This window comes from Manis pentadactyla, chromosome 5 (genome assembly GCF_030020395.1).
Source record: "Manis pentadactyla isolate mManPen7 chromosome 5, mManPen7.hap1, whole genome shotgun sequence".
Taxonomy (NCBI): domain Eukaryota; kingdom Metazoa; phylum Chordata; class Mammalia; order Pholidota; family Manidae; genus Manis; species Manis pentadactyla.
In genome coordinates this window covers 31702587-31712676 of record NC_080023.1, presented here as the reverse complement: position 1 = coordinate 31712676, position 10090 = coordinate 31702587, and the positions used below count along the sequence as shown (strand labels likewise).

Sequence of the window (10090 nt, the reverse complement as noted above, 5' to 3'; positions counted from 1 at the left end):
GTTGGAATCTCCATGCCTAGAATAATGCCTAGCACATGATATATGCTTATAAAAATTTGAATAAATAAACAAATTGTCTAATCATTCTTTCACTGAGAGAGGATAGAGAAAAAACTAAAGAGGACCTAGGTATTGCAGAACTCCAAGATATAGCTGACCAGAACAAAACAAGCCTTCAGCAGCAGATAAACCAAGAACGTGTTGTGTCAGGAAAACTAAGGGAAGTGAGAGTTCTGAAGAGCAGGGACTGGGTAACAGTGCCAAGTAATGCTGAGAAATCAAATACGAGAACAACAAGTCCACTGGACTGAACCGTGCAAGTCCATTGGCCACCTGAGCAAGAGTCACTGCAGGCGTCGTAAGGCTAGAAGCCAGAAGCCCAGCTGCTCCGCAGGGTGGGTGAGCAGAGGCAGTGTATTCTGACAACACTTTGATTTAAAGAAGTTTTTCTGTAAAGAAAAGAAGGTACAGAGATAGGGAAGTTGCTGGAAAAGGTGGGGGCCAAGTGAGGATATTGATTTTAGGTAGGAAAGATCTGTTGATGTCTAAAAAGCCTATGCAAGAAGCGCAGCCGAGAAAAGAGAAGCTGAGTATAAAGGAGAGGGCAAGGTTCCCAAAAGTAGAGCAATGGGAGGCAGACCACAGGACCAGCGTTAGCAAGGAGAGCAACCTCTCCTACACCCTCAGCCTGCAGGCAGAGACTACAGAAAGACGAGACGCAGAGCACCCACCAGCCCCAACCAGGACCGAGGTCTCCTGACACCCAGGCCAGTGCTCTTTTTACATGTGGTTTTTTTTTCTTTGCTCAAATTAGAAGGTTCAAGGAGCAGTGAGGAGGGGGGAGAGAGAACAGGAACCAAAGCTGGTAAGTGGACAAGGCCTACTACTGTAGACTCTGTCATCTTTGTCATTTCAGACTGCTGGCAGGGAGGTACCTCTTCCCACTGGTGTGTGCAGGGGGGTGTCCCTTCCCTGTGGTGTGAGCTGTATTAGCATAACGGCCCCCCCACAGCCGCCCCAGCACAGCGGAGGGCCTGCCCTGATTGGTGAGTCTGTGAGGAGAGCCTGAGCCTGCGCAGCCCAGCCCCTTCCCGTCTCCTCTTCCTTTTAGGAAATAGCAGAGAGAACATGCTCTAGATGGCCCTCACACACGTGGGAAGCAGAGCAGTTAAGCTGTGCCCCACACCCGCCCTGCGTGGAGCCCAGTGTGATCAGACTGTGTCTGCGGCCAGATACACGGGTCCCGCTAATGCTCGGGGCTAAGAATCAGCAAGTCCAGCTGCCCACAGATCAGGTTCCACTTTCTCCAGTACCAGCTTTATCAGTAAGAAAGATGGTGTTTCAGTTTCCAACTGCCTCTTTCCTTGCTTTTTTTTACCAGTGGGTTCAGAAGGGAGCTAATTACTCCAACAGGAATTACACTATTAAAACTGACATATGAAAAGAGAAGAACACTCATATTATAGAATATGAGAGCCTGATTCTTTTCATGGATGTGTAAAACCCAAGGATCTGCTCTCTTAATTTGGTCGGATCAAAGGACAAAATCACAGTTGATAGTTTCTTCAGCTCTTTCCAGGATTCCACTGTTTTTTGTCTGGAAACAGCCACTGCCACATCCACAATTTTAGATTTAAAGAAATGACCCTGAATCATCACAGTGTGTGAAGAGGCTATACAGCAATAACTGTTCTGCAAGGGCAGGAGAGAAACCTGCCAATGTACATTCTTTGTTGATGAGAAAAATGCATCAGCAATTGTAAAATTAGGTGTTGGCACCATATTTAGCCATGGATCCAGTCCTCAACTCACTTCTGTCCAACTTTTTCAGTGCCAAATAGTTGATCTGAATAATCATTTCAGAAATAGTCACTCTCACCTTCTTGCATTACTTCAGTCTCAGTATTTCAAACTGAAAAATATTAGCCTTGACTGTACAACTTCTCTCTACGGCTCCTAAATTGCTATTTGGAAATTTACCAAATAATCTTCAAGCCTATCAGTGAAGAGACAGATTATCAGCACAATCTCTTCTGCAATTTTGCTTGCAGTTTAAGAAACAGAGGGGTTGGAGATTATCCAAAGGCTTTATGGCACATCAGTATCCAAGGGAGGTTTGAAGTCTAGGGTGGAAATGTGGGCAGGGACTAAGAGAGCTGGTGAAAACGAGGCTGAAGGAGACGCTGCAAAACAGAGCAGTAGCGAGTGGCCTGCACACTCCCCCAGCCCTGCGGCGAACGGCCTCCGTCTCACATCTTTGCAGGGCTTGGTCAGACACAAAGCTGCCAGAGAGATGAGCTGGCCCCTTTGGTTTCAAGGGACAGGAACATCCCTCCACGACCACCACTCCTCCAAAAACAACTCCTGGTGGGAAGCTCCCTAAGAGGAAGATAGAGTGCGATTGGAATGGCAGGGCTGGGTGCTAGGGGGCAATGCTGGGCAAGTGCCCCCCATTTCTGGGCCCTATGGGGAAATCTTGTGAGCATCAATTCCGTGGTGTGATTCACCTCTCATAATTTACTGTAGGGGGATCCTGAGAGTGCTCATTCATCCAAAGTCATTCACTACATACAACTGAGCCTTTCTGGGTAGAGATGTATCAGTGAATAAAACAGATGCAGGTCCTGCCTTCCTGGAGCTCACAGCTTCCTTAGATTATCCACCTGGACACACAGGCCACTGAGCTCACCCTTGTTATGGTGTAAGATTGTTATGGGCCCGTTAGGAGCCCATAGTCTGTAGCACAATCCTGGCCAAAACTCAGCCCTGGTCTGACAGGAAGTCTATGCCGCAAGGACACTACCAGCTCAGACTCGGGATCCTGAGGACTGATAGCTCAGAGTTCAACTCACCTGCGAGTTAAAAAGTGTGCTTGGTGTGGACACAGGGAAATGCAGAATGCAATCGTGTTACAGAGAGTTGTTCACCAGCTGGTGACCCTGAGGGGTCAGCAGACACAGCACAGCTTGTTGGAAACTTTATACTGAGTGATATTGGCACATTCTAGTTCAAGTAAACATTCTCATTTCAGCAGATTTGCTTGTAAGACACAATAATTTTACATTCAAAGAATGAGCTGAGCTACCTATAGTGTGTACTGTTGTGTCTAGGTGTGTTGACTAGCAAGCATGAGGAAGAGTTAACTTTTCTCCCCTTCTTTATCATGGTGACATCTGGGCATCCGTGGTAGTCAGTGTTATAGAAAAATCGCAAGCCTTGGGAACTGCTGGGTCTGACACTCTCAAATTATGTATCTGTGTGTGTGGTCTCAGGGAAGTTACTTAACCTCTCTGAGGTTTGTTTCCTCATCTATAATATTAGAATAACAGTGTCTACCATTTATCATGCACATTCCATGTGCCAGACACTATGCTGGAAATTGTAAGTATATTATATAACTTAATTTGTCCCCAAATTCATTGCGGTTTTATTTATACAGATTCTACAAATGGAGATTCAGACATAGAACAGCTTCGCCCAAGGTCATGAAGCCTACAAGTATAGAAGGGGCAGGATTTTAACCCATATGTGTCTGACCCAAACCCCAGGCCCATACTCTGCAACATCTCACTCAACTACCTGCCTGCGGGGAGGGTTTCTGACAGGACAGTTTCAGCAGCAATGACGAGAAAACCAAAAATTCTCCCTCACGATCATCAGGGACTGCAGCTCCTTCTTTTGCCTTACTATTCTCAACACACAGCTTCTAGCTCATGGTCTGTTCATGTCTGGCCATCACGTCCACGTTCCAGTCCATAGAAAGGAAGAGACAGTAAAGGGCATATTCCTTTCTGTTAAGGATGCTTCCTAAAAATTGCATGCAACATTTGTGCTTACCTCCCACTGACTGCATAGACACACGTAGCTATGAGGGAGGCCGAGCTAAGCTTTTCTCACAGGGGGTCACGAACCTAATTGTAAGACGTGGGATATTATTAAGGAAGAAGGGAATGGGGAACATGGGACAATCTCCAGCATACAAGGTTATGGAAATCAGGAGCAGTAATATTTGTGAAGCACTTGGTTCACTGCCTAGCACATAGTAGGTACCAAGAAAATAACACTATTTGTTGTAATTCCTGATCTAATGCTGACACCTTGCAGAATACATGCAGAAAATCATAAATTCAAATCAGGCAAGGGAAGGTCACAGAAAAAGGATGGCAGAAGGAGCCACTTTTTCAGTCACCATGATATTGTGTATTGGCTCTCTTTTTTTTCACTCACACAAAAGCGCCACCTTTGCTCATCTGCAGCATCCCCAGGATTATGTGCAAAGTGATAATGAGCAGACACTTCAGCAGCCATCCCTGGCGGAAGTGGCGCACGCCACATGACCCACGGGGAGATGCTATCACAGGGGACCGCTGCTAAGTACTTTCTACTGCAGCAGTTAATGGAAATGCAGTTTTCATTACAGTAAGAAAATTGAAATCTCAGCCAGCCTCTGTGGGTTCCACCTGACCCACCCTTCATTTCTCATAAGATTGTGTGTTGTTTTCATTCCCCTGGTGATTAACCTTTATCATGAAGGGGAGCAAAAGTGGGGTAATTGAAATTCCCAGGCGATCTCCACATCATACTGCCATTTAACAAACTTCCTCAACCATCCCAAAACCAGGGCTCTGAACAAGTAGGAAAGGACCATTTTGAATTCTAGGTGGAGATATTATCTAATAGGGCAGATTGCAGATGGCCAGCCTGGGTTGAAGTGACAGACACGCAGCCAGGATGGAAGGGGAAAGAGAGGGAAGTGGTAGCATCAAGGGGCCCAGTCATTGAGAAGTTCTCAGATGTACAGGGCGACTTCCCTTGGGTGGGGTCCATGTGGGGTGTCAGCCTTGTGAGTGCTTCTCAACACAAAGTAAACTTTCCACTTAGTTTGGCTTTTGCTCTTTGAGTTGCAAATGATTTGTGGCTGCACAAGTTTTCCCCTTGTTAGAGGAAAGGTACCTGAACACATGCAGAACTGCTCCCTCAGATGCCCCTTTCCTCTGAATCCTGGGTCACTGTCTCTCAGCTCCTGATCTCTCAAAGACCCCAACTCCTTTTCTGTCACTGCTGGCTTGCAGCTCCTATTGCTGTACCCCAACTCTATTGAGCACTTTGCAGAATACATGCAGAAAATCATAAATTCTATTGAGTGAGCAAGGAGCTAGTAGGTTTGTAGCAAAGAAAACATTTGCTTAGCCATACAAGTTAAGGTGTTCAATTTTGCCATGTTATTGAGAAAGCAGAAGATGACTAGGTATCTTCCATTTGGCAGAGGCCCACCCACCCTGCTTACACTTCTGGTTGTGTCTCTTCCCTGTATTTCTCTGTCACTGCTCATCAGATAACCAGATAAGTTCTGGCTGCCATTTTTCTTAGCCCAGAACTGATACTGTATCAACCATGTATAAGACATTTCCAGAAAGGGCATGGTCAAATCAGGAAGGAGAAAAAGGTTGACTTTAGCAGACAGCCAGAATCAAAGGCTTGCCACAACCTCCTGCACCCTGGCCCACTCCAGCAATGACCAGTTTGACACGGGTGGCCCACCTAAGCCATCCTGGAGGCCAAATGCCTTCTCTTTCTGATTGTTCAAGATGTTCACAGGATACTGCCATATCCTTCGATTATTCATGCGCATATCCTCCAATTCTTCTTGCCCAATCTCTCTCTTTTGCCATGATTGAGAAGAGTTCAAGGGCAATGGAGCTAAATCCATGTGTTAGTCTCTTGGAGGGCACAGCATCCCAACTTGCAGGCAAACTGGGATTCCAGATGGGGGACCATCTCGCTGGTCAGTCAGTAAGGTTCAGGTGCCCTCTTCAAGTCTGGATGCTTCCTGGTCCCCACTCTTACCCTGAATCCTGTTTCATTTGCATCTGCATATCTGGGAGAGGGTTGAGCCCGTACACATTACTAGGAGACCAGCAGAGTCTGACTTATCCTCAACCCACTCTCAGAATCCAGTGAAACCACAGGATGCCCCTCCAAGACCCTAAATACAGACCTGACCCTCTGCTCTTGGCTTCCTGCAAAAGAGCAGGCCTGCAGTGCCAGAGGATAGAGGGTGGCTGAGGAAGGAAAAAAATCAGAGTGTAGACTTCAGAGTTAGGAGGAACCTTAAAGATGATCCATGCTGGTCACCTTATAGAGGGAAGTGACATGGTCAAGGTCATACACAAACCCCTGGTAGAGCCACACTGAGACAGAATCTCTAGCTGCCAGTTCAGGGCACCATGATTTTTGCTCACATTTAACTTACAAGAATTCCAACCTATGGTCACGCCTGACTGTGAGGGCAGCTGGGAAGGGAATCCAGTTGGGCAGCCATGAACCCAGAAAGGAGGAGAGAACAGACCTATGTTCAAATCCAATTTTTTAAAATACTAATTGTGTTTGGGTGCAAGTTATGGGACCTCTTTCCACCTCTCTTTGCTCATTCATTTAACCATTTCTCTATTGTCAGTCACTCTTTCATTCCACAACTACCTCATGAGCACCAATTACATGCCAGACCCTGTTCTGGGTCCTGGAGAAACACAGCTTTGAATAAGACAGACCAAGCGCCTTCCCCTCTGAGGCAGATTCACTGTAAGGCTAACAAGGAGAACTCAAGGACCTTTCCTTTCCGTTCTAAATCAATATGGAATTTCATGCTCAATTATATATTTATATATTTATTTATTTATTGCTTTTTGAAAAAAGGACCTCAGATTTATATGTTCTTCAGGCCCCACAAACCTGTATCTGCTCCTACAGGCCTCATGGGGGTAATATCCTAGTTGGGAGAAAGAAGGTAAGCAAGGAAACAAACATATACAACATCAGATGGTGATAGGCATTATGATGTAAAAAATAAAGGCAGGGTAAAGGATCGAGAGCACCACTATATCATTGCTTGAGACTCTCTTTGAAGGGGTCTCATGTGAGCAGAAATTGAACAAGGAGAGTTGTTCCTACTTTTTACTACTATAAAGACTACTGTGATTCACCCTCTTATCCACAAATCTTTGTGTATGTTTCTGATTATTTTTTAGGATTTCTGGTAGTAGAGTTAGTGAGTCAGAAGGACAAATGTTTTTAAGGTTCTTGAAACCACATGCTGAAACCTCTCTTTTTACTGAGCCTCCTCATTAGGATTACAAAAAGAATGATGAAGACCTAGATTTTGAGGTGTTTTTAATATCATTTTTTTTTTTCAAAGCTTAAAGATGCTCAAGACTTTTAAGGGTTACTTATATCTGTACTGTCTGGGCTCTTCCAAGTCATAGGTCCTAACTAACCTTTTCCACTTCCCACCCTAGGCACCTAATTATAGTTCCTTACCCTGGAATTATTTCTTGAGTCACAGAATTTTAGTGTAAGAAGGAACCTTGGTGTTGATGAGTCTATTCTGGAGATATTACTGGCTTGTGCTAAGCCTCATAGTGAGTTCACGGCCAAGCTAAGATAAAGCCTCAGTCTCTCAATTCTTGTGTCTGCAATCAAACTCAGTGCCTGCAGTGTTTTGTGATGACAGAACCTAAGGAAGAAGTGTGACATGTCCTTAAAGAAGGAAATGGCCTGCCAGGTTTACCTGCCTCCTAGGTGGCCATGAGCATTAACTGAGATAACACCTGTAAGCAGGACAGTGCTGGAACACTGTAAGCAGCATGTAAGCATTAGCAATGACACCACTTTGGTGGCAGAGCAAGGCAAGTATCCCAAGACCAAATATGGGCTCTGTGGGAAAGGCAGCAGGTGTTGGGTAGTATGGAGTGGCCTGGGGGCCTGTAGGCATGGACAGATCTCAGCAGAAAGGGCTGGCCTCTGTACCTCCAGAATCCCAGGAGCCGGGGAAATCACATGAGACCACCCAGAGCCTTCAGCCTGGATCAAGGGAACTCCAGGAGACAGGGGCCCAGCTGGAGGCCTCTGCAAGGCCTGTGACAAGGCCAGCTTTAATCATCCGCCAGGCCACCCCACAGAGGCCAGCTGCCGGCCCAAAGGGCTTAGGTCACCAGCCACATGAGAACTATCTTATCCCCTACATCTCTCCTAGCTGGGCTTCATTCCAGGCTTGGAGGGAGCCAGCAGCTAGCAAGCGGGAGGAGCTGAGCAGAGGGAGAAGAGAGAAATGACCATGCCCCCTTTCCCAGGGCAGCCTTCCAGGATGAGGCAGGACTGAGCCAAGGGAGGAGAGTAGATTTAAGGCTAAGTCAGTCGCAGAATTTTAACTATTACCTGGGGCTTGGAATGCCAAGAGCTGAACGGAGACTACTTTTTGCAATTTAAAGGATTTTTTTATTGCCTGAATGTGACAGTAAATTCACTGACTTGTCCAAGTCATCATTGCAGATAGAGGGATTCCACCACTAGCAAATAAAATTTAAAGAGACAATGGGGAGCCCCCAACACTTGGATCTGCCACGACTGTTCTCATGGGGCAGATAGATGATAGAGTTGCATTTTTTTCACAATCCCTGTTTCATCCTGCTTTGCCAGTGTGCCAGTTAAGCATGATTTTCATTTACTAGTCATTCTAGCTATGTCACACACATGCAATATTATTTCCTAAATTCTCACTTTCTGTTAATAGGACCCACTTTTAATCCACTCAGTGTGCTCATGCATGAGTTAAAAATAATATTTCGTCTTCCTTTTGAACCTCACCTTCCTGACTGCACTCATGAGTTTTATTGTCTATCATCCTTTCACTTACTTGAGCCCTGGTAACATACATTACACAGCTCAATGTTACTCTGAACTCCACATAAGCTCAAAATTGTGATCACTGACTCCTAACATCTGAGTTGTAGAGACGCACACAGTGTTTTTAGGTTCCTTGAAGCCTTCCCCCTCACCCTTCACTAAGAGCGTTTACAGATTACATTTGTCAGTTCATTCATTTATTTATTTATTCATTCATCATTTATTGGATTGGGTTCCCTCTTTGTGCCCATTCATCCTGTAGGATGCTGGAGATATGAACTTGATAGGTGAGTGACACACAGTCCCTGCCTTTAAGGCACCTATCATCTACTATTCCATGATTCAAAAGGTATTAAACTATTGTGATAATAGGTAGTAAGAACCATGTTGGCATTATTAACAAGTCAGTGGGAGCACAGGAGGGAATAATTAACTGTAAGGTAATGAGTCAGATGAGTTTCACAGTAAAGCAAATCACAGGTTGGATGGATCAGTAGGACTCCAGGCAGCTGAAGGTGGGCGGGGCAGGCAGAGGAAACAGCTTGTAAAGAAGCACTGCCTGTGTCAGGATGGCCTAATGGTAAAAAAAAAAAAAAAAAGACCCTGAAGTCTTAGTAGCTTAATATAGCTAAGATGTATTTTTCACTCAAATCACCTGTCCAATGTAGGTCACTGGTAGGGGTGGGTAGGAGGAACAGCGGGTAGGGCTTGGGGCTCGTGGAGTCCCTGCACTCTCATAGGAACATGTGGCTTCCAAGAACACGTGGCTTCCAAGTTGGCATGGCAGGGAACTAGCTGGAAGGTACACACTGGCTCCTAAACACTTCAGTGCAGATGCTTTACATATGATTTCCATTTTCAAGTCACTGGCTAGAACTAATCACGTTTCACCAGCTTGTGAAAAGTACAGAACACACAGCTATTCCATGAGTATTAAATGTCTCTGCTACAAGCTCAACGGCATGAACTGTGACCCCCAAGAAGATATGCTCAAGTCATAACCTCCTAGAGCTTAGAATGTGACCTTATTTGGAAACAGGGTAGTTAACAGATGTAATTAGTTAAGATAAAGATGAGATCATCCACGGTAGAGTAGACCTTTAGTCCAATATGACTGGTGTCCTAATAAGAAGATGGCTACGTGACAAGAGATTGGAGTGATGCACCTACAAGCCAAGGATTGCCAGAACACATCGGAAGGTAGAGAAGGCAAGGAAGGATTCTCCTCTGCATGTTCGGAGGGAGCATGGCCCTACTGAAACCTCGATTTCAGACTTCGAGCCTCCAGAACTGTGTGAAAATAAATTTCTGTTGTTTTAAGCTAATTTATGGTACTCTGATACAGCAGCCCTCAGAATCAGATACAGGCATCCGGATGGAGCTGTCCAGTTGAAAGGTATGGATGAGG

General features: G+C 45.4%; 1 long non-coding RNA gene across 4 annotated transcripts in view; it reads left to right on the top strand.

Moving 5' to 3' along the window:
- Positions 1-278: 278 nt before the first annotated feature.
- Positions 279-10090, top strand: part of LOC118924048 (uncharacterized) — a 42665-nt gene continuing 32853 nt past the window's right edge. For 2 of the 4 annotated variants that reach the window (XR_008997715.1, XR_008997714.1), the window contains exons 1-2: positions 281-395; positions 815-865. This is a non-coding gene — a long non-coding RNA (uncharacterized LOC118924048). Of the gene's footprint in view, positions 396-814; positions 866-10090 lie in introns of all 4 variants that reach the window. The other 2 variants (XR_008997713.1, XR_005029440.2) reach the window with 2 other exon arrangements.